Source organism: Rattus norvegicus, chromosome 15, assembly GCF_036323735.1.
Source record: "Rattus norvegicus strain BN/NHsdMcwi chromosome 15, GRCr8, whole genome shotgun sequence".
Taxonomy (NCBI): Eukaryota; Metazoa; Chordata; class Mammalia; order Rodentia; family Muridae; genus Rattus; species Rattus norvegicus.
Genome location: NC_086033.1, coordinates 21,443,170 through 21,464,387, shown reverse-complemented (window position 1 = coordinate 21,464,387; position 21,218 = coordinate 21,443,170). Strand labels below are relative to the sequence as shown.

Below are 21,218 nucleotides of genomic sequence, written 5' to 3'. Positions count from 1 at the left end.
TGTTCATCGCAGCCTTATTTATAATAGCCAGAAACTGGAAAGAACCCAGATGCCCTTCAACAGAGGAATGGATACAGAAAATGTGGTACATCTACACAATGGAATATTACTCAGCTATCAAAAACAACGAGTTTATGAAATTCGTAGGCAAATGGTTGGAACTGGAAAATATCATCCTGAGTGAGCTAACCCAATCACAGAAAGACATACATGGTATGCACTCATTGATAAGTGGCTATTAGCCCAAATGCTTGAATTACCCTAGATCCCTAGAACAAAGGAAACTCAAGACGGATGATCAAAATGTGAATGCTTCACTCCTTCTTTAAATGAGGAAAAAGAATACCCTTGGCAGGGAAGGGAGAGGCAAAGATTAAAACAGAGACTGAAGGAACACCCATTCAGAGCCTGCCCCACAGGTGGCCCATACATATACAGCCACCCAATTAGACAAGATGGATGAAGCAAAGAAGTGCAGACCGACAGGAGCCGGATGTAGATCGCTCTTGAGAGACACAGCCAGAATACAGCAAATACAGAGGCGAATGCCAGCAGCAAACCACTGAACTGAGAATAGGTCCCCCGTTGAAGGAATCAGAGAAAGAACTGGAAGAGCTTGAAGGTGCTCGAGACCCCAAAAGTACAACAATGTCAAGCAACCAGAGCTTCCAGGGACTAAGCCACTACCTAAAGACTATACATGGACTGACCCTGGACTCTGTCCCCATAGGTAGCAATGAATATCCTAGTAAGAGCACCAGTGGAAGGGGAAGCCCTGGGTCCTGCTAAGACTGAACCCCCAGTGAACTAGACTATGTGGGGAGGGTGGCAATGGGGGGAGGTTTGGGAGGGGAACACCCACAAGGAAGGGGAGGGGGGAGGGTGATGTCTGTCCGGAAACCGGGAAAGGGAATAACACTTGAAATGTATATAAGAAATACTCAAGATAATAAAAAAAAATAAAATTAAATTAAAAAAAAAAAAGAATCTCAAACTCAGGTCTAAAACGATAAAGAAGAAGGAATGCAGATGTCTGCCTTACCTACCAGTCCAAAAGACCCATCCATACAGTGAGAGGCGAAACAAGACTTCTATGAGCTGAAATAGAACATTCCAGATCCCAGAGAGAGAGTCAAAAAAGAGGTTCACCCTACACACTTTGCTTTTAGTTGCTATCTAGTAACTCACCAACAATGTCTTCAATGTAAATACTTAAACTTTCTGACAAGTGTCACTTTTCTTGAATGTAAAGTGATACTGATGACAATAATAAAGCCATATTGCAACATACGGACTTATTTCTATACACTGTGCTACAACCATGCTGAACCTGCTCGGTCAATGTTAAGCCATCTTACAAGTTAGGATGTGAGATCTAGACAGTTTAAGAGATTTGACTTAAGTTCATGGAACTACCAAACTGCTAGGTGCTATCCCAGGTAAATCTTCCACATCTAAAACCAGTACCAATCTGGGAAGGCAGAAACTCAACCAAACTCAGAACCAATAACATTGCAGTGGAAATTCCAGGAGATAAAATTGAATTATCTGTGGACATCCAGAGGTTAAATTTTCAATTTTCACTATTGTTCTTGTAGTTACATTCCCAGGACCATGGTCATAGACTGTAATGGGAATAAGCTTGTGAGAAACTCAGGAAGAATGTGAATAATTGTATAGACAGGCAAGAAGAGGAGCAGGAGGAAGACGATGGGGAAGAAAGGGCAAGACAGGGCTTATTGGAGAATAAGCTATTGAATGCTACAGACACAAGAATTTTTTTTGGTCAGGTAAAGAATTATTTTGGTTTCAGTAAAATAAAATCTAAGATATAGTTAGAGAAAGTTTCTTCCTTATTTTTTCCACCCACTAATCCATGACTAGCATTTTTACCAGACCAATAGAAATTTCTGCAGTGAATTCAGCTGTGAAGTGAAACCAGTCATCATCCTCTTGGGATGTATAAAGGTAATAAAATGAAATAAGTTGGAATGCTTTTCTACTCTCTAGTCTAATTTCTTTCCTGGTGTGTGTGTGTGTGTGTGTGTGTGTGTGTGTGTGTGTGTGTGTGTGTGTATGTGTGTATGTGTGTGTGTGTGTGTGTGTGTGTGAGAGAGAGAGAGAGAGAGAGAGAGAGAGAGAGAGAGAGAGAGAGAGAGAGAGAATAAGTGTGTGGTGTTTTCATTACAGTTAGTTTAAGCTGTCAACTTGAAACACCTGGAAAGAGAGAACCTCAGTTCAAGAATTGCCTCCAACAGATTAGCCTGAAGACTTGTCTGTAGAGAGATATTTTTACATTTCTGATTGAGGTGGGAGGGTCAGTCCACTGTAGGTGGCACCATCCCCAGGTAGATGGGCCTACCTGCGCTGTATAAGAAAGGTAGTTGAACAAGCCAGTAAGTAGCTTTCCTCTATGGTTTCTGCTTCAGCTCTTACCTTTGGGTTCACTTGGACCCTGTGAGCAGTAGGCTAAAATAAACATTTTCCCCAAGCTGTACTTGGTTGGTGTTTTATCACAGTAACACAGAACAAAGTAGGACAAAACCTGGGAGACTGAGGAATTCAAAACACAGAAATGAGATGGAAAAGGCTTACATTATCTCCTGTGTGAATTTAATAGTTTTTATAGAAATGTGTACATTTTCTAAAATGAATTTGAAGTGACTTAAAGCAAAAAGATACACACAGTCACTAAATAAACAACAAAAGTCTTTATTCTCTCTCTCTGTCTCTCTCTCTGTGTCTATCTGTCTCTCTCTCTCTCCCTCTCTCTCTCTCTCTCTCTCTCTCTCTCTCACACACACACACACACACACACACACACACACACACACATATTCTCAAAGGAATCATTCCCCATCAAGATACTAAGGCTATCATCCATGTATGATGTCATAATGTGTGTGCAAGAGTTGCCTTCCTTTTAAGGCTGAGTAATATGCACTATGTGGAATAGTAACTCCTTCCTATCCATTGACCTGTCAGTGATCAGCTGACTTGATCACTTTTAGCATGGTGAAGAACACAACCCTGAGATGTGAGTGCACATATCTGTTTGATGCCGTATTCTCCATCCTTAAGGGTATAAAATGAGACACTAATACAACCACATGCTGATGAGGATATGAAGCAACATGTTTTTAGTGGGAGTGTAAATGGTCTAACCACTTTAGGTGGAAGTTTAAGAGTCTAGTAAATATGACTAGGAATTTCTACCCACACATTTACCCAATGAGTGAAGGGGAGGGAGACAAGAGAAAGATTCCTACCAACAGAATTATTCAAGAATCTCCATAATACATGTATTACTCAATACTTTTAATGAATAAATACAGAGAAACAAAATGCATGTATCTTAAAATCATTATTTTCAGAAAAAAAAATATTATGTTAAAGAGTGCATGCAGGGTTGGGGATTTAGCTCAGTGGTAGAGCGCTTGCCTAGCAAGCGCAAGGCCCTGGGTTCGGTCCCCAGCTCTGAAAAAAAGAAAAGGGAAAAAAAAAAGAGTGCATGCAACACAGGTCCATTTATATGAAGTTAACTGTTAGAAAGGAAGAAAGAAAGAAAGAAAGAAAGAAAGAAAGAAAGAAAGAAAGAAAGAAAGAAAGAAAGAAAGAGAGAAAGAGAGGGAGGAAGGAAGAAAGGGAGGGAGGGAGGAAGAAAGGGAGGGAGGGAGGAAGGAAGGAAAAAGAAAGGTAGGAAGAAAGGAAAGAAGGAAGAAAAGAAGAAAGGGAGGGAGGAAGGAAGAAAAGAAAGGAAGGAAGAAAGGAAAGAAGGAAAGAGGGAAGGAAGGAAGGAAGGAAGGAAGCCATGTCTCCTATCAGACAGGGGACACACATTTTCTAGCAGGAGGCACCACGAGTGATCTTTTCCAATGTGATGGTAATTTTCAGCATAGTGATTATGAGTAGCATAGGCTACTCATGTTGTAAATTTAGCAAATTGCATGTTAACTTAATATTTCTGCATTTCAATATTTATGCACTTTAAGTGGCAATAAAAAAAATCCCACAATTTGGAGCTCTGAATTCCAGCAACCCTGAGTTATTAGGAGTAACTCATTTGTCATCGAAAACTGACTTTGAAATACACTAATGGCAATTGACGGAGGCAGAGATGCTAGAGTGAGATCGGCAACATGGTGATCGTAAAGTCGCTGTAAAATTCCTTCTCGCTTCCCTGTTCACTTGAAAATTTTCATAATAAAACATCAGAGAGAGACTATGAACATACGATCCAGAGAATATAATTATCTCTGGGTGTATCAGTTGCTTTTCTGTTGTTTTGATAAAACACCATGAGCCAAGCAGCTTATGGAAGAGTTTATTTTGGCTCACAGTTCCAGAGGGCTTGAGTCTATCATGGCTGTGAGATGTGGCAGCAAGCAGCAGGCGTAGCATATGAGCAGGAGGCTGAGAGATCGCATCTCCAACTGCAAACATGAAGCAGAGAGAAAAATGGGAGGGGGCAAAGCTACAACCTCTCAAAACCCATCCCCCAGTGACATTTCATTCAGCAAGGATGTACCGCCTCCCAAAACAGCATCTCCAACTTGGGATCAAGTGTTCAAATATGTGAATCTACAGGGGCATTTCTCATTCGAATACAAGGTACAGAGGAAAGTAGAAGGTTGTGAGAAGCACAGTCACTTATAAGACAGTGTCGCATTGTGCTGAATGAATAGAATTTTAGGGAGCAGGGAAATAAGTAAGGGGTGCATCTGTCTATTCTAGAGCATGGGTGAGTAGGAAAGAAGTACCAGAGATAGAGATAATACTGGTGAGCAGAGATAAAAATAATAGCCAGTGCATGTCTTAGTCAGGGTTTCTATTCCTGCACAAACATCATGACCAAGAAGAAAGTTGGGGAGGAAAGAGTTTATTCAGCTTACACTTCCACATTGCGTTCATCACCAAAGGAAGTCAAAACTGGAACCCAAGCAGCTCAGGAAGCAGGAGCTGATGCAGAGGCCATGAAGGGATGTTTCTTACTGGCTTGCTTCCCCTGGCTTGCTCAGCTTGCTTTCTTATAGAACCCAAGACCACCAGCCCAGGGACAGCACCACCCACATGTGTGGTGGTCCTCTTTATACATCAGAATGATAACTCTGGTAACAGGATAGAAGAGAAACTTCCAAGAGTTAGCCTAGAAGCAGAAAGAAAACAAAAGCAAACAGGAGGTTTCTTGGCTACTTGCTCTATTTCTGTGAAGAAGCATCACCAATGCATTCTTATAAAAGAAAGCGTTTAACTTGGGGCTTGCTTACAATTTCAGAGAGTTACTCCATTATCATCATGGCAGAGAGTATAGAGGCAGGCAGCCATGAGGCTGAGAACCACATTCCCAAGGACAAGTAGGGTCAGGTAGCAGGTAGTCCAGGGCATAGGCAGCATCTGATACCCAACATATCTATGTACTACTTCATCATCCTCATTTGTGGCTGCCTTCAAATCTCCTTTTCTGGGGGCTTGTTTTCGCCTGTTGCTACAAGGACTGTGCTCGCAATTTGACCTGATATGTTCTCCTTGAGGTGCTACTATTGTGCTCCCTTCAGTTGCTTCTTGGGTGAGTTGACCACTTAGTGTTTTATGTTGTGGGTATGTGATGCAAAAGAGAGCACTTGGACCTCATTTCTGTCTTCTTTGTCTTTTTTGTCTGTTCCTCCTGGTGACCGTCATACTCTCTCTTATAGTTTTGGTTTGAGAGTGAGCGTGCTACTGCTTATGGCCATCTTTTCTTTCTTCTTTGTTTGTCTTTGTTTTCACTTTTGTTCTGGTTTGAGGGTGAACTTATGGGCATCTTTTCTGTCTTCTTCGTCTTCGTCAGCCTGCTTGTCCCTATGAGCTACTTTCACTTTCATCTTGGATTCATCCCGGTACCTGACATAGGTGCTAGACTCCCAGGTGATGGTACCAAGGACTCCCAATGCTTTCTCCATCCTCTGGGGATACCATGTAGGCACATGGCCTTTGAACTATACCTGAGGGAGTCCCCTGATTAGTATGAGACTTTTGTTACCTCATCTGTCATATGTGTCATATCTATTTGTTGTTTCTTTCCTTTAGCTGGTAATGAATTCCCTCCCCTCCACCATCAAGGAACCCCAGATTAGGGCACTCGAAACCCTTCTGGTTACGAGTGGTCTCAAGGTGGAAACTCATGTCCTGGACCAATTTTGATTGAAATTGTCACAGTAATAATTATTTTGTTTAAGTGTCTTGCACAGCATATCTCCAGACAGCACTCCATAAATAAGGTGCCCCTCCAGGTGCTGATGGCTCTTAAAAATCACAATTGCTCACCCACCCCCCTCAAGAAAGTGATCAAAGAGTGGATGGCAGAGATCTTGAGACCACCATGTAGGCTGTTCCTCATCTCCCCCTTGTGTGACATACCTCCAGGGTGATAGCTCTTTGAGGACTGGTAGTCAATGACGGGGAAGATCCTGGACTACAGGACAACCTAAGACAGGCACAGTCCAGTATACTGGGAATCCCCTGAAGTGGGGTCAACAATGTGGAGGCAATCACACCCTGGGCTCCCACTAGGCTGTCAAAATCTAAAAACAAAAGGGTAGAAATGTAGGAGGAACTGCACAGCTGCCTCTGCATAAACTCGGAGGACCGAGCAGCTTCAAAGGCATCTCCTGCAGGAGGACCTAATTGAAGACTGCCTGAGAGACCAAGGATTGCTGACGCAGACAATGCCAGCCAATCAGGAACTGCTGTTTAGAAGAGACGCTTTCTTGAGACTTATGGGGCTCAGGTGGAGGGTATTAAAGGGGCTTGCAGCAGGGGCTGGGGATTTAGCTCAGTGGTAGAGCAGCTTGCCTAGCAAGGGCAAGACCTTAGGTTCGGTCCCCAGCTCCGAAAAAAAAGAAAAGAAAAAAGGGGGGGGGGGCTTGCAGCAGCATTCAAACCAGTTTGCTGCAGCATTTCTCAGCTGCTCCTGGAGTCTGTATTGTTGATTCTGAGCCACCTCACCTCCAACCCCCAAGGGCAGATAGCATCAGGCAGCAGGAGGGCCAGGCCACAGGCAGCAGTAAGGTAACACTGGATCAAAGCAAGAATGAAACCCAGCAGGGAGAAGTCCAAATTCTACAGTTCTATATTGATATTAAAGGGTTTATTACATGAATCTTCCCTTTGAGCATTGCTGATTATAACACATTTTTCTCTCCCAGGCTGGTTCCACACTCTGTCTGCAGCTCTCACTGGCAGATGTCCCATGACTCTGTCATCTCCAACATCTTGGGGTCTCCAACACAGTCCAGACTTCACCTTCACAGCTTCACAAAATGGCCTCTCAGCCTTCATGCAGGGACACTCTGACAGATTTTCTTAACAGTGGAGGGAGATTCCATACCCCTTTCCTTTATCGTTCTTGACTCTAAATCTAGAACCACATGACTGAAGTTGCCAAATTTTGTGGGTCCAGAACCTGGCCCTGCCATAGATTACATTTGCATTTGTGTATCACTGTCGATGGTTTCCTTCCTGGCTCAAGCTTTTCTTTAACTCTTTTGCTAAGGTTGGAAGCTTAGTTAGGTGTGGTCTTACTGTGAGATCAACACTCCCTTCAGTCCATTTTGCATGGAGCATTTAAAATTTTTATCTCCTTGAGCATAGGACTCACCCCGCTACATTTTCTAGGGTTCCCCCTCCCCATTTTGTATTTCTCCTTGCCCCGTGTGCTCCTTTTCATTGTATAATCTGTATATATGACCTCATAAGAGCGATCACAAGAAAACATGTGATAGCCAATACTAGAATGTCTTAAAATCTGCTCTTCCAAAAACATGAATCTAAGACTCTTCAGTTTCGCCTCAGGCAGATTCTCAGGACAAGGGCAAAAAGCAGCCACGTTCTTTGCCAAAATGTCACAAGAATGGTCTCTAGGCCAGCTGAGAATAATATCCTTCCTCTTTGAAACCTCTTGAACTAGTTCTCTATAATCTAAATTGCTCTCAGTATCTCTGTCTTTCACATTCCTACAGGATGGAAATAACCAACATACAATATATAAATATAAACATATTTATAATATATAAGTATATATCACATATGCCAAAAAATGGAATGACATCTTTCCTATTGCTAGCCCATTAGAGACAGCCCATTTAGGCCTGCTTGCAGCATTTGACCACTTTTCCAGTCCAAAGTCTCCAACAAACAGCATAGTCAAGCCTGTCACAGAGATACCCAGTCCCTGGTACCAACTTCTGTCTTAGTTGCTTATTGCTATGACGAGGCACCGTGACCATGGGAAAAAGCATCTCACTGGGGCCTTGCTTTCAGTTTCAGAGGATTAGTCCATTATCATCATGGCAGGAAGCATGGAGGCAGGCAAGCAGCCATGAGGCTAAGAGCTTATTATATCCTTCCTGATCCACAGGCAGACGGGGGGGGGGGGGGGGGCGGGCAGGCAGGCAGAGACAGAGAGACAGACAGAGAAAAAAATGGAGACAGAAACAGAAAGAGAGAGACTGGGCCAGGCATGGGGTTTTGAAACCCCAAATCCCACTCCCAGTGACACATCGCTTCCAACAAGGCCACACTTACTAATCCTTCCTTAACAGCTCCACTAACCAAAGTCCAAGTGTGTAAACCTATGAGCCTATGTAGGCCATACCCATTCCAACCACCGCAGGAGGGAATCTGATGCAGTAGACTGGGTTAGGGCTAATAATAGATCAAATTAAAATGTGAGTGGTGAAGAAGTGTTGGATCTGAAATCTCAGAGCTGTGGTTGATAGGAGATAACACTGATGATGCTAATGACTCAGCTGACACATAGAGTCCTCAGAAAAGGAACTGAGGATCCTCACCGATGTTCTAAGTGAACAATGACCAACTATAGGAGTGTGGGAGGCAAGTCTGGGGAGGGAATAGGCAATTTAGGACATCATTGTTTTTAATACCTATGCACCATGTCAAGATAACTTGGTTAAGAATTCATTGGATACATAACCTGGGCGTGGGTAGGGAAGCCAGGTGGTGGAATTGACTGGTGTTAGTTTTTGCTTTTTATAATCTATTCACATGCTAACACATTCTAAAAAAACGATTTGGGGAACAGCAAATGTATATAGTAGAGCCAGCAAATTTAATGACACCTTGTCTATTGCTAGCTCATTAGAGACAGCAAAGGGGGAAAAAAATCAATGGCTATGTTCTACATCAATGCACATATACTGTTTCCCCAACAGTGACTTGTTCCTTGCATATCATGTGACCACAATGTGATGGGAAAGCACTCCCCAAGGAGCTTGGACATGAGGTTTCTGGTTCCTTCTCCCTCATTAGCAATGTGACCCTAAGTACCTCTTCTGAACTCTCAGAGCACGGTGATACGAGAGATTTCAGTCTCTGCAATGCCTTCCCTCTGTCAGTGGAAATTCACTTTGAGTTCTATCGCACGGTTCATTACCGAGGTCTTTTCTCCCTCCAGTGACCTCTAGTTGCCCTCAAAGGTCCTAATTAGCACTTTAACTTGAGAAGAGAATGGAAGATGATGGGTTTGCTCTTTGATAACAATTAGGGCAAGAAAACATTAAAAGGGGAACCCGGCATTATTAAAATCACTCCTTAGACATGATGCTTTTGGCTGATCTTGGTATCACCCTATCCAACAAGATTATAGATGCTGGAAATACACTCTACATTGAGAAGGATGATTTAAAACAGGCGCCTTTAAAAACAAATGATGCTGTCCTTATATTTTGTTTTTCCTGTGTATTGTATTGTAATCTTACTGCTATGATTATACTATTCTACTGATTGAAAGTTTTCAGGCAACTGAAAAATGTGTTTGAAGAAAGCAAATAAACACATAAACCAACTTAAACCTGTCTCTATTGATTATAGGCCAAATGGCCCAAACGAGGAAAATGTCATCATCCTGAAACAGCAAAGACACATGGATGAGAGCAAAATGGTTGGGAAGTTCTCAGTTAGCGTCTACACAGTGCGTGGGGCTTGATGATCCCCACAGATGCTGCTAGGAAGTATCACACTTTTCCAATACTTGCAATTCTCTTTCCTATCTCCTCTGTACACTCCCAGTGTTCTTAATCGAGTGTATATCATAATCCCAGTCTGTGCTTGTTAAAAACAGCGGCTAGTTCCTTTCTTTGGAGTTTGATTTGCTAAGTTTAACAAGTTCTCAGGCTGATGCTGATGCTGATGCTGATGCTGATGCTGATGCTGATGCTGATGCTGATGCTGATGCTGATGCTGATGCCGATAATAGAACAAGAACCCGTGTAGTAGGAGAGAGAGGGCTTGTTGAGCCCTGCAAACATAGTGTTGCTGCAATCAGTTCTCAAGATGGCAAGCAGCTCCAGGGTGCACTTAGGCAAAGGGAGGCTGAGGGAGGAATTAAGGCTCCCTTGGGTGTTGCAGTTTTAAAATAATAAAGGATCGAAATGAAAAGCTTCGGAAGACTAACAGTTGAAAATCTTGTTAGTTGAGCACCCAGGTGTCTTTCCAAATCTTAAATTTCCAGACAATTGGAACCATGGAAGAGGTACTGAGATCCTCATGACTTACATATGAATAGTGCCAAGTTCAATAAATTGTGCTACTACAGAATTAGCATCTAACAGAAAGGAGGGGTACCAGAAGTAAGCAAGGGGTGCACACAGACTTCCCAATGGACTGAAAGTCTGCTCTTATGGTTAAATGTAAAGCAGAAGGAGGTTTTGAACATATTGAAGAGAAATAATATAGTAGCTATGATCTGACCTATTAATTCAACACCTTGAAATATGTCTTCCGGTTTCTCTCCCTTTTCTGAATTTTTTCCCTAAGATCATCTGTGATATCCCACAGAAAGCAGATGTACCAGACTTGAAGAATGTTTCACTCTACCTCCCCATTTTCAACAAAGGCAAGGATATGAATTATATAAACTAAAGTGAGTGGCAGGTAAGATCATTATGGATTCTGAGGAGAAAGTCTAGATGGATTGAATTATAGTAAGCACATAGAGAGAAAAAATATGCAATCGCAAAGGATTTCCCCGAATTCAAGGTTACTTCTTTAGCTTTTTTAAAGTTTGAAGTGTGTTAGGAATCATAGACATTACCTTTTTCTAAGATTAATGATGAGGGAGAATCACTAATTGCTATCAAGATAATCGGCATCCCAGTAGCCATGATGTCTTATCCATCATGATAAATGGAGGATGTTCTCAAATGTAAGCAGAGACCGTGTTAGTCAGCTTTCTATTACTGATGCAAAATGCCTTTGGTAAACGACTTAAAGTAAATAAAGGTTTATCCTTTGGCCATGGTCTCAGTACATGTCCAGGTGGCGTCATTGCCTCTGGGCCTGAGGTGAGGCCCATCATGGCAGGAAGAGTCCTGGAGGAAACTATTCCCCTCTGTTGACCAGGAAGCAAAGAAGACATGGCCAGCCATCCCCCATACTGTGACTCCCATCCATGAGATTTCTACCAACAACAGTACCACAGGTTGGTGACCACATTTTTTCAACAGCCCTTTGGAGGACACAGACTATCTAAATCCTAACAGCCAAAGCTAATAGATGCTGAAAATATCCCAGGGAATGATTTCTTTAAAAAAATCCTCTCTGCAATCAGAAGAGGTATGTCTTTGCTCCTAGCTAGTTCAAATCTTACTGACAACTCGATTGAAGGCATTTGTGGCCCAATGATCAAATTTTCAGCCAACCTTGAGAACAATAATGGTAAATGACTCCATGAAATCACACGAAGTTCACAGCTAACTGAACCAATAAACCAAATCTCTAATGAGATCTCGTTGAACTTAATGAGATGAAAATGAAATTCTTTGGCCCAGCTGCTTCACTACTTCCTGAGCTGGGTAGGGAGAAAATACTGGGGATGCTTTGGATGGAGCCAGGCACAGAGTGAATACAATGTTACTCTGTGTCACCTTCTTCCTGATACACTGCCATTTCCCTTGTTTTGAGGCTCTCTGATACAGTGTTTGTTCCTTGCCGTGATGGGAGCAATGGAACAAAAGGAGAGATTTATTTTACCCTATGGCCAGGACTCGCAAGAGTTAGTTCATTCACATCAGCATGCAGGAAGCAGCCCTCGGGCAGAATGAGAAACAGACAATCCACCTCCATGATCCCTAATCAGCTAGCTGGCTCACAGCCCCAAAAGTTCCACCACCTCCAAGGTAGTAGCATCACCAGTTGGGTATCACATACTCAAGGTCAGGAGCCATTCAGACCAGATTGAACACCAGTATCTATGGCCCATTCAAGTTTCAGACAACTGAAAGACAGGCTCATGCCCCCATTGTGTGCCTGCTTCAGTTCTAGAGACGGTGTGAATGCCTAACATCTTGCTATTGCTGTAAAAGTGTCAACTGTGTGCTTTGTGTTTATATGTTCCATAAGCTGACCTTCTATCAGCCCTTCATTCTGGCTTCCTAGAACTGTCTCCTTGTATAATTGTTCATAAGCAGTGTCTTAGTTAGGGTTTTACTGTGAACAGACACCATGACCAAAGCAATTCTTATCAGGACAGCATTTATTGTCAAGGCGGGAACAGGGCAGCATCCAGGCAAGCATGGTGCAGGAGATACTGAGAGTTCTATGTGTTCATCTGAAGGCTGCTAGAAGACTGGCTTACAAGCAGCTAGAATGAGGGTATTAAAGCCCACACCCACAGTGGCACACCTAGTCTAACAAGACCACACCTTTTAGTAGTGCCACCTCCCTGGGCTAAGCATATACAAACCATCACAAGCAGATAGGGAAAGCATCTAGATTCTTAAGTAACCTGGGCACTACTATATTACTACTAACTCTGCACTGATCACTAGTGGGCACTTATAGACGATCTCGAACTATATATATATATATATATATCAGATTCATAATTTTATTTCTATTCTTATAGATTTTCAAGTTATTTAGAGGTGTGCAATCAAAGATTCTGGGTCAATGCTTCCATCATTTTCTATGCTATTTCGGTTTTATCAATTTGACTCAAACCTAGACACATCAGGGAAGAGGAGAAAAAATCTCACCTGGGGGACTGTCTCCATCAGATTGACATGTAAGCAAGTATTTGAGGCATTTCCTTGATTAATGATTGATGTAGGAGGACCTAACTCACTGTGTCACCCCTGAAAAGCCTGGTCCAGAGTTACATAAGCAGGCTGAGCAAGCCATGAGGAGCAGGCCAGTAAGCAGCACTCCTCCATGGCTTCTGTATCAGCTCCTGCCTCCAGATTCCTGCCCTGCCCTCCCTTCATTAAAATGGTCTATGATAGTGATGTGTAAGCCAAGCAAAATCTCTTCCTCCCCAGGTTACTGTTGACTATGTTATCACAGCAGTAAAAGGCAGACCAGACATCTTTTATCGTCTCTGTGGAGCCAGATGGTTATCTTTAACGTATTTTGGCTGTCTCTGGATAGAAGCCCCCATTCTGAGCCCATCAAGTCTGGCTTAGCAGACACTTTCACGAATACTTTTCACACTTTATCTCGGTGTAGACTTGTCACAACTTTACCTGATCACTGGGAATCCCCTGAAGCATCGCTGTGGTGGAAGCAACCAAGACTTCCTAAGACATTTCCATCAACGCTTTAATCTTCAGCTTTCCGGAGGTCATTCCATCTTGAGGACAGCTCTCTTTCTCACCGTGGTCATAGTGGTTTCTGAACCAAAGGCCTCTCTCCTTGAATCTCCTCATTCCCTTCAAGCTAAATGACTTGTACGGAAGATTAGACGTCAGGTTCAGACGCTTTTAAATATCCCCAAACCATACCTCACGTAGGCGTAATGCCTGTGGTGCTCATAAGAAATGTCATGTTAACAGACGTAGATCTTTTTGCCACTGGGATCCCGCTAAGGAAGCAATTAAAGATTCTTAAAGACCTGTCTATTAAGGTCATGATGGTGATACAGACTGCTAATCCACAGAGAGTAAACTCAAACACACGAATATCACACTCAGGCATCACACACACACACACAAAAAGGCTTTCATTCAGTCTAACAACTTTTTTTATTGAGAAACTACTATGTATCAAACTTGACTCTAAACACAGGAGACAGCATTTTAAAGAGAAGAAAAGAGATTTACAAGTGTAAAAGAGAGTGTTTACAAGTGCTTCCCTCCTTAGGGGTACATCCTGCATGTGTGGGCAGGCTCCTCCACCGTGTGGTCTGCAGCCCCCTACATCCCAGTAGCTGCTGAACCTTTTCTTTGCCACGGTGGGGAAATATCACTTCTTTCTTCATTCCTCCTCAACCTAGCCTGATGTGATGAAAGAACAAATGAAAGAACCCCAAATTGGGGAGACTCTCGCTTCAGTCTCGGGATGGCGTACCCCAGGAAACACGAGAAGCCGATCTTGATGTAACAACAAGAGGCAGCTTTATTAATGAGATCTCGGGCCAACACCGAGGTCTCAGGCCGACACGCATCTCACGCAGGAGATAGAGGAGTCGACCATGAGCCTCTAAAGGCAGGGGTTTATATAGGGAAAGCCAGGGGATTTCGAGCAGTTACACATGATTGGCTGATTCAAATGGTGCACAGTTACTTTTGGCTCGGAGTTACATCAGCAAAGTATACGTGCAATCTAGTATCTCAGCAATGTGGGTAGGGTGACTCATCTCACTCAGCAGGGGGGTGACCCATCCTCAGGGAGTGAAGGAAGGGGAGGGGGTGACTCCAGCCGGTGAGCCCTATCTCAAATTCTCTCAAGCATGTTCGGACTTTGTTTGTGACTAACTCTTTGAAATTTAACTCTTCAGTATCACAGGCTTTCCTTTGGAGGTTTGTAGGGCGCCCTCCTGTGGTAAACAAGGGTACTGCGCATGGGCAGGCTTTGCACCTGGCATCAGTTGGCCGGTAATATGCTAATGAGGGAGCAGTACCATGCTAATGAGTTGATTCATGCTCCGCCAATCCCTGAAGGACAATTAGCATAGCCTCAGCCTGCTGTCTATATGAGGCGAGTGCTCTTGCTGCTTGGGTTCCCCTATCAGCAATGAAGGTGTCCTGCAATAAAGGCTGTTGAGAAGGATCCAACAGTGTTGCGTCTTCCTTGCTGGACGAGGTGGGCGCCACAGGGGTTAAAGTTCTTGGAGGGAGGTTACAGCCCAGGGGAATGTAATTAACATTTAGCAGTAGCAGATTCCTCCCTGTAGCTTAAGACCCCATCTACCCACAGGTTCTTGGTCCCAACCTTGATCTGGGTTTCAAACTTGTGCTCTGGGCCTTAAATCCGATCAGGAAGTTATTGGCTATTTCCAAAGACATTCATACTTACTCCCATGGAGTAGCGCCTTCTCTGTTCTCATCAGAGGCACTTCTCATTGCAGTCGATGACAAATACCACAGAGTCACAACTGGTCAAGGTGCAGAGACTAAGAGATCAAGGAACGCTTAGCCCCAAACGGGCAAGACAGTGTAGAGGGTCTTCCTTCGGGTGATCCTTGCTGAGGCCATTTCGGCTTTATTTAAAATTCAATCTCCTGGGGTTGGGGATTTAGCTCAGTGGTAGAGCGCTTGCCTAGAAAGCGCAAGGCCATGGGTTCGGTCCTCAGCTCGGGGGTGGGGGGGTAGGGGCAGGGGGGTGGGGAGTTCAATCTCCTTAATGGAGAATCCTGTGTAAAAGTACCCGACTCTATTCTAGGAACCTGAGGTCAAGGTGCCACAAGCAACTACCTTATCTTAGCTTCTGTTAAACTGGAAAAGAAAAGAAAAAAAAAAAAAAAACAAAAAAAGCTTCCACCGCCACACCCAGCTATAGATCGAGATATCAGGATGCAATTTTTTATCTATCTATCTACCTACCTATTTATTTGCCTTTAAAAGTCCCTTATTCTAAACACTCCCAGTGCTACACTTAGATCCCAAATACCTGTGTAGCCAGCTGGAATGAAGACATTCAATTGTCTATAAACTGTGACAAAATGGCCATCTCTGGGGGGCTCCGCATAACAATGTCACACTGTCTCCTCCCAAGGCTCAGGGATCACTGTGGAAGAAGGATCAAAGAGTTGTAAGAGTCAGAGAAGACAGACGACTACAGCGGTTTTTTTAAGGCACAACAGGACGCTTGAAGTTACAGCCCAGTTAAGGAGGTAGTGGCTATCGATAGCTGTTGCGAGGAGTTAGGGGAGGAAGGGGTGAATGTGATTGAAATACACTCTTCAAAATTCTCAAAACAATAATAAAAAGTGAGGCAACGTAACTGTAAGACCCAAGGTTAACCCATAAGCCCCGCCTACCCAAGAACCAGGTAACTTCCAGGAATGCTGGGAGTTGTAGTTCTTGGAAAGTAACTAAGTCACGGGAAAATACCGTAGCCATACGGGTTTGTCCACACTTGTCTAGTGGACATCAGCTGGGAATTCCAGGGAGTGGTCCTAACCAAAGTCCGTCCTGGTCAGTATTTAATTAAAGCTTGCTTCAAATTTGGCTCCGAATTGTGGAACTGGTTTTTCTCTTGTGAATCTCAGGAATAACACTAACAACGTAAAGTAGAATTTATATTCAGCATGTCTGATCAGAGGTCCCACCCTTTGCACTAGTGGACTGTTCTCCCTTGGCTGCTTGCTGTCTTCTCTAAGATCTACCTCTCCCTCTCTGTCTCTCCCCCGCCTCTCTCTCCCCATCTCCCACATTCCCACTCCACCCCCACCCTTCTTCTCCTTCCAGCTGCAGACCTTCAATTTTCTTTCACTTGTCTCATGCAAAATACCACACCACAGCTTCTGGACTATGCCCTGGATGAGGCGGATGGAAACAGGGAGGCTTTACCTTTCCCACCCAAGAAGTCTGCCAAGACACATTTTAGATCAAAGAACCATCTGGCCTGTGTGAGTCCTACTACTCTGCTCCAGCAGAACAGCAGCTGCAGCCTGTCCCGGTCCTGGTAGGGTGGGGTTTTTTTCTCACAGAATCCAGGCAGCATCCGGCAGCATCGGTGGAAACAATATGCAGAATGAATTTTTAAAGACCACCCTTAAGGTGGAATTAAATTCTCGTTAACAGAGACTCAGTAAATGTCACTAAGGAGTCTCACTAAGTAGTCATCCCCTTGGACTCCATACCAAGTGAGTAGAAAGCAAAGAGCCCCTTCTAAAACATGAAAATACAATCACTCTCAAAAGGACATCAAAAGCAGCTTTCAAGTGTCAGAAAAAGAATGACGAAAACCAAGACGTTGAATATGATCTGGGTTTTTATTAAAGACTTAAGTGAAAAAGACTTTAAGTAGGTTGGGCTGGGGAAAAATAAAAGCACCTCAGACAAGCATGAAGAAGTGAGTTCAAATCCCTGCAATCTACATAAAGATCAAATGTAGTTGTGAATTCCTGACCACAGTCAGATCCTAAGGACTGAGCAGCCAGTGTAGTTTAAAAGGTGGCCTTCTGGGTCACTGAAACACACACACACACACACACACACACACACCACAACACACACACACACACTAGCTTATTTTTAATATGCTTTTTAGCTCAATGGTCGGAAACGGCTAATGTGCCCTTATCGTCATTCCCAGCTCAACACCTCTAATTCTGGCCTCAACAGAGTTGCCCGGTTACCTTCTTCTTGCTCAGCACCCTAAATCTGCCCTCAGCCTAGTTATGCTTCTAATCTAATCTCCTGCCTGCTACACCAGGCCCACCTCTGAAGCATGACAAACAACTCCTCCCCCTCCTCCTCCCCCTCCTCCTCCCCCTCCTCCTCCCCCTCCTCCTCCCCCTCCTCCTCCCCCTCCTCCTCCTCGAAACCGGAAGTCCCGCCTCTTCCTCCCATCCATTGGTCGATGGCCTCTTTATTGATCAACAAAGAACCAATTGGCTAACAGGACCTTCAGTGTTCATTCCTAGTCAAAGCATCAGAACTACCCCTTACAGGAATGAAATCGATTTTTGTTAAATTTATGGATATATTAGTAAGTGTGACAGACCAGTGATTCTATTGGGATTTTTTTTTAGTGTAAAAAGTGTTTTTATCACTCAAAATGGTTTATTTTCTTAGAATTAGATATTTATATCTACATAGAACTACTATCCCCAAAGTGGCAAAAATTTATTCTTAACTGCTTTGATGTCCCATTTCCCCATAGCTTTGGGGGTATAAAAAGTTGGGAAAGCAGCCAGATACAAGTACATTTAAACCCTGGAATAGCGATCTATCCTCCTTGGCATCCATGAGGTCACCCTGTTTCCTTCTGGTCTTCCTGATCATTTCACCAAGGACTGATACGTAGTGGGAGCCCATAAATGCAACCAGTAGGACATTTTAACCAACTGTTAAAATAGTGAAATGTCGTGTCAGCAATATAGTCAGTTGGTAAAGGTATTCATTGTACAAGCCTGCTAAACTGATTCTGTCCCCAGAATAAATAATTAAATAAATGTTTGAATCCAGAAATATTTATTCTACAGTAGTTGATAGATTCTATCCCAAACACTATTCTACCTACTAGATTTGACCACCTCAGCTCTCTGCACTGTTACCTTCCTATACCTTCCCCACAAACTGGCAACCAGAGTTTGTAGGGCTTGTTCAGTGACAAAGCCAACATATTACATTGCTGAGGGTCTGCATGGTAACAACTGTTGTATAGTACTCAATACTCATTCCTTCCAAACATCCCTAAAATAATCCATTGGGCTAGGGATGTAGTCCACTGGTAAAGCATGCACCTGGAAAGAATGCTGTGAGTTCAATCCCCAGCACCACAGAACAATCGCACTCGTTAGGAAAGGCTAAGTTAATGGTTTCCTGCAGCCTAGGGCGCGACTATGGTAGTGAGACAATAATCTCAGAGCAGGAGACAAAGTTAGGATATTTATGTAGCTTGGCTTTGGGATAGAATGTAAGCCTTCCAATGAGAGAGTAGATTGGTTAATATTGGATAAATATTATAACAATTAAGGATTGGTATACTTATCGGTAAAGAACTTTAAGACAAGGGTATTGAAGTCTTAGAGATGCAAACTAAATTTAGGAACATATCAAAAAAACCATAGTCTGTGATCAAGTTGGCTTTATTTTAGAGATCGAGGGATAGTTCTGTATATATAAATCAGTAAATGTTATAAATGGCATACATTGGAGTAAATGAATTATTCTTAATATAAATGTTAACATGAATCAAACTGGCAGCTGCAGTTCTATGCTTTATGTTTCTCCCCAATAATTACACAGAGAAACCAATATTTAATTAAAACTGCATCTCAATGGATTAGCAGCTAAATGATCTTTCTTTACCTCCTATGCTGATCTGGCAACCTCCCAGCCCCATCCCATCACACTTGCACATCATTGTTGCTCTGGCTCTGGGTTTCAGGTGTGTTTCCATGATCTCCCTTCAGACCCCTTCCGCATAGCTCCAAATCCCTCCCCACTCCTCCTCCCTAATCTGAATCTCCTGCTCTCCTCTCTTTCCTCTGCTGCCACATCCCTCCCTATTCTCTATTCTGCCCAGCCATCAGGTGGTCAGCATTTACAAGGCAGAGAATAAATGGTAAGAACTGTTTACACAAACTTGAGACAGGAGATTTTTTTTGATATAAGTATTACAATGCCCTGTCCCATTTGAACAAGATATAAGGGCGGGAGAAATCAACATCTGAATAACACAAGGATAAACTTTACACAGTGTATAAAAAAATTATCTGGTCATATCAACAGATGCAAAAGGGGGGATTTGGCAAAATTCAACTCCCTTCGTGTTAAAAGTCCTGAAGTAACTCAGAATAAAAATATATCTTCACATCATAATAAAGTTTATTATTACAAACCTACAGCCAGCATTACATTAAATGAGGGGAAACGCAAAACATCTGTTAAAATCAGGACTAAACAAGGTGTCTACTTTCTCCACTTTCATTCAATATAGTGCTGGAAGTCTTAGGGCAGCAAGTCAGGAGAAATAATAAAAGGGATCTAAATAGGAAAGGAGAAGTCAGAGTATCTCTATTTTCAGGTGATATGATTCTACCTAAGAAATCCTACATACAGCATCCACTAGAAAACTCTTGGGATTGATAAACACTTTCAGCAAATCAGCAGGCTACAAAGTCAGCATAGGAAAACCAGTAGACTGTCTGTATACCAAAGGCAAACATAATGAGAAAGAAATCCTGGAAACAACTCCATTCCTAATAGTCTCAAGAAATAATAAAATACCTTGAGGTGACCCTGACCAATACCTCTATAAAAATGCCAAAAGAAAGAAACTGAATAAGACACTTCCTTGCAGTTTGTTGCAGTTTCCTCTCCAACCCGAATCCGCCAGTACAAAGAAAACGCAACTCAATTAATATGAAAACAATCTAGCGTCTGGATTGGGCAGATCCACCCTACACTGTCCTATTCCTAGCTCCCAAATCCCTCATCCCTTGCACCTTTTATTTGCCAGGTCTCCAGCTTCTCCTTCTCCCACGACAACTCTCTCCTCGCTTCTTTCCTTTCTCCTCCCCTGACTCCTCCCCTCTCCTGACTCCTCCCCTCTCGCTCCCGACTCCTCCCTCTGCCCAAATCTCGAGCTCTTACCTTTATTTTACAAATTCAGAGAGAACTCCAAGGCAAACCACAACATTTTCCCCTTTTTGTCCAGTTAAAAAACCTTTTCCCTATACATATGTGAACTAAGTATTATTACCATTCTGCAATTTATAAAACCAACAATACACTCATCACCCAGTCCATCAATTTTGTTCATTAACCATGTCATCTATACTAAAAACTATACCTGACTATATCCTGGTTCTAGATCCTATGCCACCTGAAAACCACCCTAACAGATTTATCATCTTTCTCAATACTAAACCGCTTGGGTTGTCTATGAGACTACAAGTCTCCAACCACATCAGAAATCCAAGAATGATTAATATTACCTGAAAATATGGGAAGCACAAAACATGGCTTCCAAGCTTAGCCAATTTATAGAGACTGCTGATCCCCCTATTCCTTAATATGTCGGAGCATCAGTCTTCAGCCTTCTGGCCCAGGATCATCTGACAGACCTTTGTAATGCAGATTTTGAAGGGCTGATCACCCTGCCTTGGCAGAGATTATCAGTCGACTATTCTGCATAATTTGTCCTTTTCTGGACAGTATTTTATCTGTAGATGAATTGAAGCAATCTGCTCAGTGGCTGTGTCACCACAATTTGAGCAACTCCACTGATGCTCAATTTCTTCTTCGAGTCTTAGGGGTCCTGCCAGGGGC

At 43.0% G+C, this 21,218-nt stretch overlaps 1 long non-coding RNA gene across 1 annotated transcript in view; it reads left to right on the top strand.

Moving 5' to 3' along the window:
* The first annotated feature begins 14,819 nt into the window (after positions 1 to 14,819).
* Positions 14,820 to 21,218, top strand: part of LOC102547310 (uncharacterized) — a 40,978-nt gene continuing 34,579 nt past the window's right edge. The window contains exons 1-2 of the long non-coding RNA XR_001841295.3: positions 14,820 to 15,075; positions 15,988 to 16,105. This is a non-coding gene — a long non-coding RNA (uncharacterized LOC102547310). The remainder of the gene's footprint in view (positions 15,076 to 15,987; positions 16,106 to 21,218) is intronic.